Source organism: Gracilinanus agilis, chromosome 3 (assembly GCF_016433145.1).
Source record: "Gracilinanus agilis isolate LMUSP501 chromosome 3, AgileGrace, whole genome shotgun sequence".
NCBI lineage: Eukaryota > Metazoa > Chordata > Mammalia > Didelphimorphia > Didelphidae > Gracilinanus > Gracilinanus agilis.
The window spans coordinates 582,616,308-582,630,003 of NC_058132.1; positions in this window are offsets into that span (position 1 = coordinate 582,616,308).

Genomic DNA, 13,696 nt, shown 5'->3' on the forward strand with positions numbered 1-13,696 from the left:
CTATATAAAACTTGTTTGTACATAAATATTTGACTTTTGTCTCCCCTAATTGAGTAATAATTCTTTAAGGACAAGGATAGTTGGGGGGGGTGTCAATTTTGGTTTTGATTTTCTTTGTATTTCTAGCACTTAGCATGGTGCCTGACCCTTAACTAATGTTTGTTGATTTGAATTAAGAGGAAATGGTCATTTTTTGTTGGAGTTCATATACTTTCCACTCTAGAAACAAGTTCTTTGCTGCTGCTGATTTATCAGAAGGTACGTTTTTGTTGGTTTCTTTGAAAGAATGAAATTATCATTAAAGTAAGTGAAGCATTATTAGATATTAGCTTATCTATCTTTGATCAGAAATTTGGACAAAATATGTCTTTTATTCCTACTCTATCATATCCATGTGTGATGGGTTTGAAATTTGTTCCAAATTTGCCCATTTCCTCTTTGTGTCCAGGTAGTTTCCAATATATTTCACTTTCAATTTTATTCTGTTTCTGCATTCATTGATTCAACTAGGTGTTTTGCACTATGCTTCCTAGCACTGATGCCTGAATTTCCTTAATGATCACACAATACTACTTCACAGTATAGTGCCGGAAATGCAGCATGGTAGAACAAGCTCTGGACTTGGTGTCAAAAGCCAGATGTTTGATTTCTTTCTTGGTACTTCCTATCTGTGGGACTATAGGAAAGTGACTTAACCTCTTGAAGCCTGTTTTCTCATCTGGAAAATTGAGGTCATAAAACTTGACTTACATCCCCACTTTGTGGGGTTTTTTGGACAAAAAAAATGTCTTGTAAACCTTAAAATGTGAGTTAGTTCTATTATAGAAAAACTTTGTGATAATTTGGCAGTTGATAAAGTGTTTCTTGAAAGACAGCTGGTCAAATTTTTCAAATAATTTTATTAGGAAGTTAATCAAAAAATTCTAAAAGGGAATGATATATTTAATTAACTTTCTGTAGTTTCATTCTTTAAGGATGTTCTAACAGATGCTCAAGCCCTATCATGTCAAAGTCTTACTGACTAAATGAGAGGCTTACTTCAGGTTTCAAACATTAAATTTCTTAACATTTAAAGAAATTATTTTATAGATTTCATTTTAGTAGTGGAAGGCTACCATATGAGAAACAAAGTTTCAATGGAAAAAGAATAGATGCACAGTGGATAGAGTACCTTGAGTCGGGAAGACATAAATTCAAATTCATCTTCAGACAAATCCTACCTGTGTAAATCTGGGTGAGTCACTCAATTTCTCTTTGTCTCAGTGTAAAGTAAAGATAATAATAGTACTGAGGTTTGTAGTGAAGATCAAATGTTATCATTGCTTAGCAAAGTGCCTGGCACACTTTATACACACACACACACACACACACACACACACACACAAATATATACATAAGTATTTCAATTTGGTACATGTAAAAGGTAAGCAATGATTTACACTTCAGAATGAGGAATCTTTGGTTGTTAATTTAGTGCTAAGATCTTTGGTCCACCTATAAATGAATTAATAAAGGCTCTTTTTAAATGCTTTTAATGTCAGTGATTATACTAACTTCAGTAGATAAAAAGATAAAAACAAGAAAGTCTCTGCACTCAAGGAGTTTGCATTCAAATAGGTAAAGAGCACAAATATAAAAAGAGTGACAATAAAGGAAGTATTTTTTGAACTAGAGAAATCTAAGCAAAAGCCATTGGTGGTAGAGACAGAAACATTGCCCAGGGGAAAATATACAGTATGAAAAATTAGAAAACATAAACTACATATTACATTTATACAAGAGTCTTAGGAAATGATTTAGATTGACAGATATCTTGGAGAGCTGTTGAAATAGGACCATATGCCTGATAAAAGAAGTGTAATGACAATTGAAACGGAAGAACGCCACTTAGATGGGCTATAGAAATTGTGAAGAGGAGAATCTGTATCAGGATCATAAGAGACTCACCAACACTTCCCATGAATGAGGCAGAAATATTTTCCATATATGGGTGGCTTATGGAAAAGCACTATGTCACTACCTCCCTTTTTTGTGCCTTTTTGGTTTCTGATTGGGCAGAAAAACTCACCATGCCATCTGATCACTAGGGATTAAATATAGTTTTGGCTGACACTTTGGAACAAAATGCCTGAAGCCATTTAATCTATCTATCTATCAATCTTTCAATTGATTTCTCTGTCTTTATATCTTTAATTATATTTTTAACTGGAAATAGGAAAGTTTTTTTTTTAAGTTTCAAATGCTAAATAGCCTCTAGAAATAAATAAAATGAATAAAAAAGATAGCATAAACAAAATTATTTAAAACACAGCTTGTGGCAAAATTAAAAATAAAACAAAATTAGAAAATGAGATTGTAACATTAGTTTAATATGCTCTCAGGTAGGCTTACTTGAAAAAGAGTTGACTCTGGCCTTACTTTTTTTAAATATATGAAATAATAAATTAAAACTAAGTCTAAATTAAATCAGGAAGTAAGTAGAAACATACAGTACCTTCATGGAAATCAATCTTTTTTTGATTCCCTTAAGTATAAAGCTAGTTATAGGATATAAGTAGACAATCTCAGGGCATAGTAGATAGTGTGATGGGCTTAGAGTCAAGTATTTCTGGGTTGAAATCCCAACTGAGACATATACTATGTTATTTTGGGCTAATTATTTAAACTTTCTGGGTCTCATTTTCTTCATTTGTAAGAGGCTTCTAAGTTCCCTTTTAGCTCAAAGTCTAGTATCCTATAAATTGTCTTATAGAAAAAAAAAAAGACTTACTGATGCCCAGAGTATTTTAAGCAACAAAGAATTGAGAGTGAATCCAATTTGACCACATTTGTCATTAGAAGGATAATGGTACCATTAATAGAATATTTGGAAGTTAGGAAGATGAACACATTTGGGGAAAAAAGATAATAATTCCATATTCTTCATAAATGCATTAGGATATATTAGCACTTCATAACTGTGGATAGGTAGATAGATAAAGGTATTTATGGGTAAATATATCAATGGATGTATATATGTATATATGTATAATCTACATGTGTTTCTGGTGTATACATGAAAAGTTTTTCTAAACCATATTTTAAAATACCATAGTGATGTACAGAATAAAAGTATCGATAATCACATGTATATGTGTGTGTTTCCTAAAGCACTTAGGTTAAATGAGTGAGCTTATACAAGCTTTTCTATGATAAGATTATTGATATAGATTTCAATATTTAGTATCAGTGAAGAATAAACTCCTATTATGCATCATTGCATATAGATAAAATTTTTCTGAATATTCCTTGCTCCCATAACCAGGATTGCGAAATGATGGTTGCAGAAATCTACACAATTAAAAGTTGAACATTAATGCATAGAAGAATGTAGTGGAGTTTTAAATTGAATAACAATAATTTGACATATTTCTATACTATGTTTTTATCCTGATGAATATGATTCACATATGTATATTCATATTCTTATCATTTAATTGCTTTAAGATATAAATAGAATTGTATATTTATATCATGTACATGTGTGTTAAGAAAGAGAGAGGAAGGAGGGTTAGAGATTCAGAGAGAAAGAGAGAGAAAACATATGTTTGAAATTATTTAAAATTGAGATATTAGATGGATATGTTTTTGTAGAGGGAGCTGGGGGTTAGATGAAGCAGTTAAAAGCAAGTAAAAATAAGTATAATTTAAGTTTCAACTTTTTTTGGTCTTTTTTATTCTGTTCATGGATCCTAATTCTGCTGTTTTTTAGTTGTTGGTGTGTATTGAGATTCCAGTAACACCAGAGACAGTTAAGACATAGCGGAAAGAGCAGTGTGCAACCAACAGGGAGCAGCACCAATTGTATATTAGGGGAGCAAGGTTATAAAGTGACATCCCGTGCCCAGTTCTGAACTTCCAGGATTAGATTAGTCTCACATTTAAAAAGCCATCTATGACATCCTTGATCATTCTGTATTAGTTTAATTTAACTCTAATATCGATCAAGAAAAGAAGGTAAATAACATTTTAGCTAAATTCATAGATTATACTAAATTGAAGTTTTGAATGCTACCAAGAACAGAGAAAAATAGCAAGGAAATGAGATAGGTTAGAGATTTGAGCAAATAATAAAGTGTGATTCATTTTTTTAAATAAGGAGACTATTACATCTGAGGATAATGTATCCTTGAAAAAGATATTCAATATGAAAAGGAACTCTTAGAAATGTGCTGAAAAAACTCTCTGAATAACAGTGAACTGCAAATTAGATATAAATTCACAGTTCAGTAATGAAAAGTTAAAAGGTCAGTTTAATTTAGACCTGTAAATCTAGAAGGACTCTATAGGAAAGTAAGTGATGTATACATAAGCCCTCAATATAAGTCTTCTATAACTGCATCTACCAGGTAATGACTTAATTTGAGAGATGTACCAAGTTACCATGCTCTTGAAAGTCAGTTTCTCATTCTTTCAACCATTACCTGGATGTGGAAAGAATATAATAAAGCATCCTGTTACCCTGTTTTCAAAGGGATTAAAAATATATTGTCATGCACCTTATGTTCTTGAATTCATCATCATTGGCGATGAATATATACATATATAACTACCTATGGAAACCAATGTTTTATATTAGAAAGGATATAGACCTGAGAATAAGGAGACTTTGCTTTGATATCCCTAACTTTGACATTCATCTGTTGTTAAATAGCTATTTAACTGCGTTGAGCCTCAACTTTCATATCTATAAAATGGAGGTCAATATTTGCTTTTATTACTTCATAAATTTCTTATTAATATTAAATGAGCCCATTGGGAAAAAACTGAGTGCTATATACATGTAAAGTATTATTTTAGTTCCACATGTCTCTATATTCATATACATGTTCAGTCAATATAGTTTCATATCATCATGAACTTAGAGGCATAATATAGAAAAATGTTAACTGAGATAGAAATTTTCTCTCTAAAAGAAGAACCATTAAATTTGGTGAAAAGGATAAAACAACACCAAAATTAATGACATAACATGTAACAACAAAAAATCCCCCAGTAGAAGAAAGTTAGATCAATTCTACTTCCATTGAGTAGTAGAGCAAATTCCTATAAACCCAGTTAGAATTTCATTTTTTCTGTCAACCAGACACTCCTTTTTTTCAGAAATCTTTTCACAACTGACCTTCTTCATGAAGTTTTGCCAGCTAACTCCATCCGGTGCCGGTCATTCAAAATAACACACAGGAACATTTCACTCATGCCTATAGCAGCACACCCACATCTGTCTACCATTCTTTCTACCTCCATGGTATTTGGTTATTTAGTCCATATGAATATTCCTATAAGTCTATAGTATATACATCTTTTTGTACACTGTTGTACATTTCTAGTAAAGGGTACTTTTTGCTTTTGTTGGTTATGATTTTTTCAGCCACTTGGTTTTAAGCTCTTTGAGGGCTGATGTCCTGCTGACATTTTCTGGCACATTTGGAAGTATGATTTATCAATTAATTCCTTTTTGTTTGCATTCCAGAGAGGTAGGGGAGAAAAAAAAAATAAAGGAGTGACCTGACAGAATTTTAGAAATCAATAGTCACCTGTCCACTATACTCAAGTAGTTGTTGATATTGTCCGACCCGTATCTGACTTGTATCTTCCTCTGGCAGTTTTTGGTAGTTTACATGCAAGATTTCATTCAAGATAGGAATAAAATGAGTTTTTAGTCATTCAGCAGTTAACAAAAGGATATTTACTCAGCCACAGCAAGAGGATATTCAGCAAAAAAAGTCATTGACGTTGATTCTTCTGAGCAAAATTCCCATTGAGATATCTCAAGCATTCATCTGTGAGTCTATCATCACTTCTTGGCTACTTTATCTTCAAATGATAAGAAAATAACAGCAACAATCTGGGACCAAATTTCCCTGAGCCAACCAGATCTCCATCAATATCTCAATGCATATTAAAGAAAAACTAGTCTAAACTGCACATAGGATGTCTTTCCTATCATAACCTCCAAATAGAAAATTGTGGTACGATAACTTCCAATAGAGTACTTTAAAGTTTACAAAGGGTTCCTTTAAAACAACCTTGTGAGATGAATAGTAGAAGTATTATGCCCATTTCACTCATGAAAAAACAGAGATTCTTTATACGTAATTGGCTTTCCCATGTGCACACAATTAATAATTGGTTGAATCAGGATTCAAAAAGAACGATATGATTTCAAGTCTGACATTCTATATATTGAACCAAATTGCTTCAAGTTAAGCCTCTATTGCCAGTGTAATTTTTATTTTAACTGATATAATGTGGAAGTACTTTGAAAACCCTAGTGTTATATAAATGTTTTATTATAATCTTGATTTTCTCATTCTACTCCCTTTTTGAAATTTGGTTCAAATAGAAATGCTTTGGAGACAAGTCACTAGGAGCAATATATGCTCTTTTATATTTAATTTCCTTTGAACTGTTGCATAGGTGAATAAAATAATGGTTTTTCATAGCTAAATAAAAGTAATAGTATGTAAGCTCATCCTCTGTAGGCTCACTGGAAAAAACCTTGCTACAACTCCCATAGCAGTCAGAGAATAATATCTATTTTACTATGTTTCCAAATGATTTTGATCTTCTTTTCCAGGTTTCTAAATTGATTGCTAAACTTCATTCTACATAGTTTAGGAATTGTGGGCATTTAATCTGGGAACATCTGTTAAAAACATTTTTCTCTCATTTTTATGGATTAAAGTTAAATTTTGCTCATTATTGGCAACAGTTACATCTAAAATAGTGATATGTTTCTAGTTCTGTTTATTGATTGATTTCTCAAGGGTACTTGGAGTTCTTCATTATAGCATGGGGATTTGTTATCTGCCAGCCCATGTAAGGTGGTAAAATTTTGAAGAACAATTCTAGTTACCAGTTCATGTTTCGATACGTGTTTGTAGGTGCTAGATATTTTCAGTCTTCATCGATGTGTGGTCCAATTGCTACCTTTTCTTAGCATAAACTACGTTGTTCAGTTTACCCAGACTCCTTAAGGATAACCGATCTGTAATTTCTGATGGTAATGTTCTAGAATTGCAATCACAAAGCACACTAATTCAATGAACAAATCCATGTGATTTAATCTTTTGTTCAACATTTAATTATTATTAACATGATTATTTGATTTGGTTTATATTCTATTTCAGATTAGGCTTTGTCTACATAAAGCTACAAGTTTGAAACAAAAAAAAACCTATAAATAATTAGAACAATCGTTTTATTACTATGTCATAAATTAATTACATAATTATTAATAATAAGAATAATAATAATAAGAAACTCAATCTCTTTTTGAAGCAGTGGAAAAAGAATTTCTCTCATGGGCTAGGCTAGGACATAATATGTTATTCAGAACTGATTGATAGGTCCTTGTCAACTTGAAAAGAAGTCTCAAGGAATATCCCAAGGATCTATTCTTGTTCCAGTGCTATTAAAATTTTTGTTCTTAATATCTTTCATAAATTCATAGGTTATATTATCTAACTTTTGTATCAAATAATATTTTTAGGAATACATAGTAAATGAGTCAAGATGCAAAAAAAGATTTCAACAGTCTGAAAGATTGCACCAAATCAACTAAATAGACAACAATGTAAATTCTTTAAATGAGTTTCGAAAATCAAGCTACAATATGTATTAAATATATATGTATAACTGTGTGTATATGTATGTACACAAAAGAAAATGATTACATGTAATTTCTATTTAAAAAAATAAAACTCAAAATTTTAATAGATTATTCTTTCTTCACCTACTGGCTGTAAGCATATCCATTTCTCCCTGATCTTTTTTTTTAATTATTGAGTTTATTTTAATTATATTTCCCCAATTATATGTAGATATAATTTTAATAATTGTTTTTTTAACATTTTATAATCCATGTTCTCTCTCTTCCTCCTCTTTTCCCTCACTGGTATTATGATAAAGTTTACATATGTGCTACTATGCAATACATATTTCCACATACATCTCTTATACAAGAAAAAATATTCATGAAGAAAATAAAATGAAACATGGTATGCTTCAATCTGCATTCAGATTCTATCAGTTCCTTCTATGGTAGTAAACAGCCCTTTTCATCATGAGTCTCTTGGAGTTCTCTTGCATCCTTGCAGTGCTGATAAAAACAAATTATTCACAGTTGATCATCGTACATTTTTGCTGTTACTATGTACAGTGTTGCCCTGGTTCTGATCAATTCACTTTGCTTCACTTCAGTAAGACTATCCATAATTTTTCATGATTGTCCTGTTCCTCATTTCTTATGGCACAAAAGTATTCCATCATAATCATATACCACAACTTGTTCAGCCATTCCCCAATTGATGGGCATCCCTTCAGCTTCCAATTCTTTGTCACCACAAAAAGAACTACTCTAAATATTTTTTGTACAAGTAGCTCCTTTTCCATTATATTCAGTTCCTTTGGGATATCGACCTAGTAGTGGTATTACTGGGCTCTGCCCAATTTTTAAGAACACTGTATTTTACAATCACCTTGATATTTCTTTTATTTCAAACACAGACTTCTAGCAAAAGCAATCTGTACTCATGACCTGCACTTCTTTTCTCATTTTCTTCTAAGCTTTTTATCTGACTTCATTCATTCCTCATCATGAAACTGAAACTGTTACACCAGTAATATCTTAATTGCTAAATTTAGTGGTCTTAATCCTTGTCCTCCTTAACCTCTCTGCAGCATATAATGCTGTTAACTTCTCTTTCGGTTCTTACTGCTCCTTTTTTTGAATAGATCACTCCTTTGCTATATAATCATTATTCATACCTTATCCATTAAACCATTCTTCTCCAAATATAATAAAAAAGCATATTATAAATTTAAAGTGTTATTCATAATTTTGTGATTTGTTTTTGTTATTATTATTATTTCTGACTCCATCATCTCCGTTAGATTCAATATTGTCTCTTTGAAGAGGAATTCTACATCTCTAAATTCAGCTGGCTTGTTATGCCTCTACATGGTCTGCTTAATCTCTACCATCCCTCTCCTTGCCATTTTCCTCTTTTTTTATGTTTCTATTAAAATGTAGGCTCATTGAAATTAGAGAAATAGCTTGTTTTCTTGTTTTTATATGCGTAGTGCTTAACACAGTGTCTGGCACATAGAAAGTATTTAATTAATGCTCTTTCTGTCTAAAAATGAACAGGACATCCAATCAATTAGATTCAATTTATTCTTCCCTACTCTTTCTCACTCTCTTATACAGGTAATAGGAATAAAAGTGGTTGCATAGGAACATGGAATTGGTAGTAGATTCTATAGGCTAGATTCTTTTTTTTTTTGCATTATCATTAAATTTTTTGATAGCAGAGATGGATGGGAAAGGTCATCCAGGATATTATTTCCTAGCCTTATAATGTTTTTGGTTCCTTACTTTGAAATCCATTTATTCCTCTGAATAGACAGAACTCTCTGACCAATGAAGTTGCAGGTCTTCAAAAGTTTTTTTTAAAATATGGATTCAATTCAATTCATTTTCCCTGAACTTTCACATTTATTACTCATCTATTTATTGATCCCACCAGCAAATTCTTTCTCTCTTCCATTCTTTTTCTAGAATGTAAAAGAAGCTCCAGATGATGGTGGAAACATATAGGATAAATTCTTATTGAGAAGGGGAAGCCAATAGTGCTTCCTATCAGTACCTAATTGTTTACATACCTGTGATTTCCATTTACTCAGTGCATAGTCCTTGGACAGCTCCAATCCATCTGTTTTCACTTTTAACTTGTTTCCATGGTTGGCTCATCCTTCAGCTCTTCTTAGTCTTTATTCCTGTAATTCTGAAGTTATAGTGGCAACGTGACATCTCTTTTGCTTGGTCATTTTGACAAGATGGAGTCTAGCCTTGAATGGTGACACTGACTTCTTTCTGGAAATTGTCTCTCACCCACGAGCCAATGGGAACTGGAATGACCTGCCACTTCATGAGTCATCTGGGTTCCTTAGTCATTCTTCTTCTTACCTCTTCTGAACACAACTCTGAGAAGAAAGACAGGTTACACTGACATTCGTACATGTTATTTTCTTTAATGGAATCTCCTGGAGACTATTTAATTGTTATCTTTATATCCCCAATACCTAGCCCAATAACTAGCACATAATAAATGAATATTTGTCTGCTCGCTTACTTGTTCAGACTTATTGCCTATCAGAACCAGGGCAAGACACAGTGCCTCTGGTCCTTAATTTCTTCATCTGCAGAATAAAAGGATTGGACTCCCACCTGGAACTGGTCCTCCTGGGAATCTTCCAACATATACGATGGGAATCTGCACATTATATTTTGAAAGGAATTATTATGATATGGGTTGGATGAGACCTCCGAGGTACCTTCCAGCCCTGAGATTCTGTTATATTCTGTGATACAGTCAGTAAGATATGCTCAAAGATTTCACTAAAAATAGACTTTTCAGCCAACTTTATTTTTTTTTTACCTAAGGCCTATGCAACTAATAGGATGCTGGCTGAAACTAATTACCAGGTGAGACCATGCAAATCTTACCTTCAGGCAAACCTCAGCAGTTCAAATCTTTGCAAAAAAGAACTGGCTATATGAACATCAAATTGCACTAATAACTAAACACTTTAAGTTTAAACCTGAATTACTAGTCCTTAAGCACCCTGGTGAATCCCCCCAGGCTCTACAACATCCTTGAAGCTCTGAGATTCAGGACCATTTGATGAACATTATTCAGATGTGTCAGATTATGCTGATAAAACTATTCCTTGTGTTGCAGGGGGAATGTTTGTCATTGTTGTAGTTATATGAATAGAAGTTGAAAAGTTTTAAAAACATTTTCCTCAACCAAAACATTTATTTTCTTTGCTTTCCTGCCCAAAATAACCTGTTGAAAATATTATTTTGTTAATAAATTAATTATTTAATATTACTGACTGTCCTCTCCCCAAATCAATGAACTTAACTGAATGTTTTTGCTATTGTTTATAATGCAGCTGATCAAATAATAAAATTATCTTTCCTGTTTTAAATAGTTTAAAATCTATATGGATTACTCATGTAATTATCATGACATTTTGTGCCAATTTTTAACAAAGAAAAAAGAATTGAGTCTATAACAACCAGTCAGTTCCCCTTGATTTTGATTTCTGACAAAATTCTAAAATACTAGAATACTGAAGGAGTTATTAGGGAACGATTAGAAAATTATATATTTTAAAAGCCAACTAATTTACATGAAGAATACATTATACAGACAATTCTTATTTCTTTTTTATTGAAAAAACAATAAATTAATAGATCAAGGGAATACTAAGGCTATAGTTTGTCTAGAATTTAGTAAAGCATTTGATAAAGTCTCATATTATTCCTGCAGAAAGATGAAAACATGCAGGTTCAACTAAAATGAGATGGATTTTGGACTAATTGAATAAGACTCAAAGAACCAGTATTAATGATTAGATTTAAACTTGAAAGGTCTCCAGTGAAGTCCCCCAAGGATCTTTGTTTACCTTTTCATAGTTAACATTCTTACCAATGGTTTCAAGAAAGAAATAGAATAAATGTTTATTAAATTTTCAAATGAAACAATCTTAAAGCAGGAAAAGGGAGAAGTTGATAGAGTGTATGCCAACATCTGAATCCATGATCCTGACAACCCATTCACACTGATTTTAATTTAATGATAATGTAAAGCCTTATGTCTAATAAAAATGTAAAGGTTTACTTCTTAAAATTTAATAAAATGTAAAGTCTTATATTTGTGTTTCAAAAAGTCAATTACTGAAATATAAGATTCAAGAAATACTAGATAACATTTAGTCTGAGAACTGAATTTTTTATTTGACGTCAAGTTTGATGAGTAATAGTATAATAGCCAGAAAAACCAAGATCTTAGAATTCATTCAGAAAGGCACAGAACTCAAGAATAAGTAGGAAATAGTTCTGATCTACTCTTCTCTAATCAGACTATAACTGGTGCAGAGTGATTCTTTGTGATACCACATTTTATTCAGGATCTTGAGGCAAAATCTCTTTGAGGAGACAGTAAAGGTAGGGTGACATTGGGGAAAGATTAAATTATAGTAGATTGGAGATAGGGAGATAAAATTAGCAGTGTCCAATATTGAACTTAAACACAAAAATTCCAGGCCATAGTTTCCTTGTCTGATTTCTCCCACTGGAAAAAGCTAACTTAAAAAAATAAATTAAAAAAAAAAAACTTTCTACAATTTTGTTTTCCTTCTACACCATCAAGATAAACTAAGAAGAGAGATGGAAAACAAAAGGGGCGGAAAAAAAGCAACAACAACATCAACCTGTTATATTATTGCGGGGTGCATTATGTAGTGTTTTGTTGCTTATTCTTTGTTTAAGAATAACCCAGATACGTAGACATTAACAATGAAGTGTTGGAACTTATGAGTGGTGAGGGCCATGTTGGGGTGGGGGGCAGGTTAAGAATTCACTCTGTAGGATGATAGGGGAAAATATTTTTGTATTTTAGCAAATTTTGAGTTTATTTTATAACATACCTAGTAGATTGCCATTGAATCTGATTAATTAGAGAGGGGAGGGAGGTGTGGGGTATTCATCTGCAACTGGAGTACTCTGTGGTAGCCAAGCAGTATCCTACCCTTTATTCAGCTGGCATAGCAATTAAGAGATGACATCTGTCATTTCTCTAGAAGTAAAGGAATGAGCTTAGGTCATCAAAGTTGTCACTAGCTCACATTTTAAACTGAATCTACCACTACCATTAATCACCCTGTTACATAGATAAGATTCCCCAGTAAGCATTTTACTATTCGTTTTTTTGCACACATATTCACTTCATTATTTGTATGATTTTGCCAGAAAAGGCTTTGTATTTGTAGATAGATATAGATCACATGTGTGTTTATAAATATATGTTCATATATATATATATATTTTTTTCTGTTTCTGGAACATGGATTTTTTTTCATTAACCTTCTATTCCTAAAATTAACCTGGAAATCAAGTTAATCATCTGGAAATCAGATTAATCAGATTCCAGATCCCATGATATGACATAAAAATCTCCTAATCCAACCTGATTTTCTCTGTATATTCAACTCTAAAGTTGATTCATTATTCACAAATAGCACCAAAGATTTAGGTCTAATATTGGTAGAATAACTCTAGGTGTCTCAAGTACTTACCTAAGATGCCTTCCACCTTTCTATACCTCTCCCTTTCTCCCATAAACCCTGTAAGGTATATAATTTGGAAGTAGTAAAAACTGATAGATCCTCCTTTCTCTCTGTGTCTCTGTCTCTGTGTCTCTGTCTTTGTCTCTCTCTGTCTCTCTCTTTTTCTTTCCTTGTTTCTCTCTTTTGTCTGTCTGTCCATCCATCTGTCTGTCTGTCTACATATATGTATATATACATATATATATGTGTGTGTGTATTTATGTCTGTATCTCCTCTCAGGAAGAAGCCCTTCCTATCAAGTTCAAATCTCTGAACATGATAACTTGTGTATGATCATAGACAGGTCACTTAATTTCTCTGGCACCTCTAGAACATGATAAGAATCAGATAAATGAGGCCTCTCTAAACAAGTGGAAAAAGTTTCTGTATTAAGAAATTTAAAACACTAATAAAATCACTGCCCCTCTCCTCCCCCTTCGTTATGCAAGGAAATAGGGCCTATGTTATTCCATCA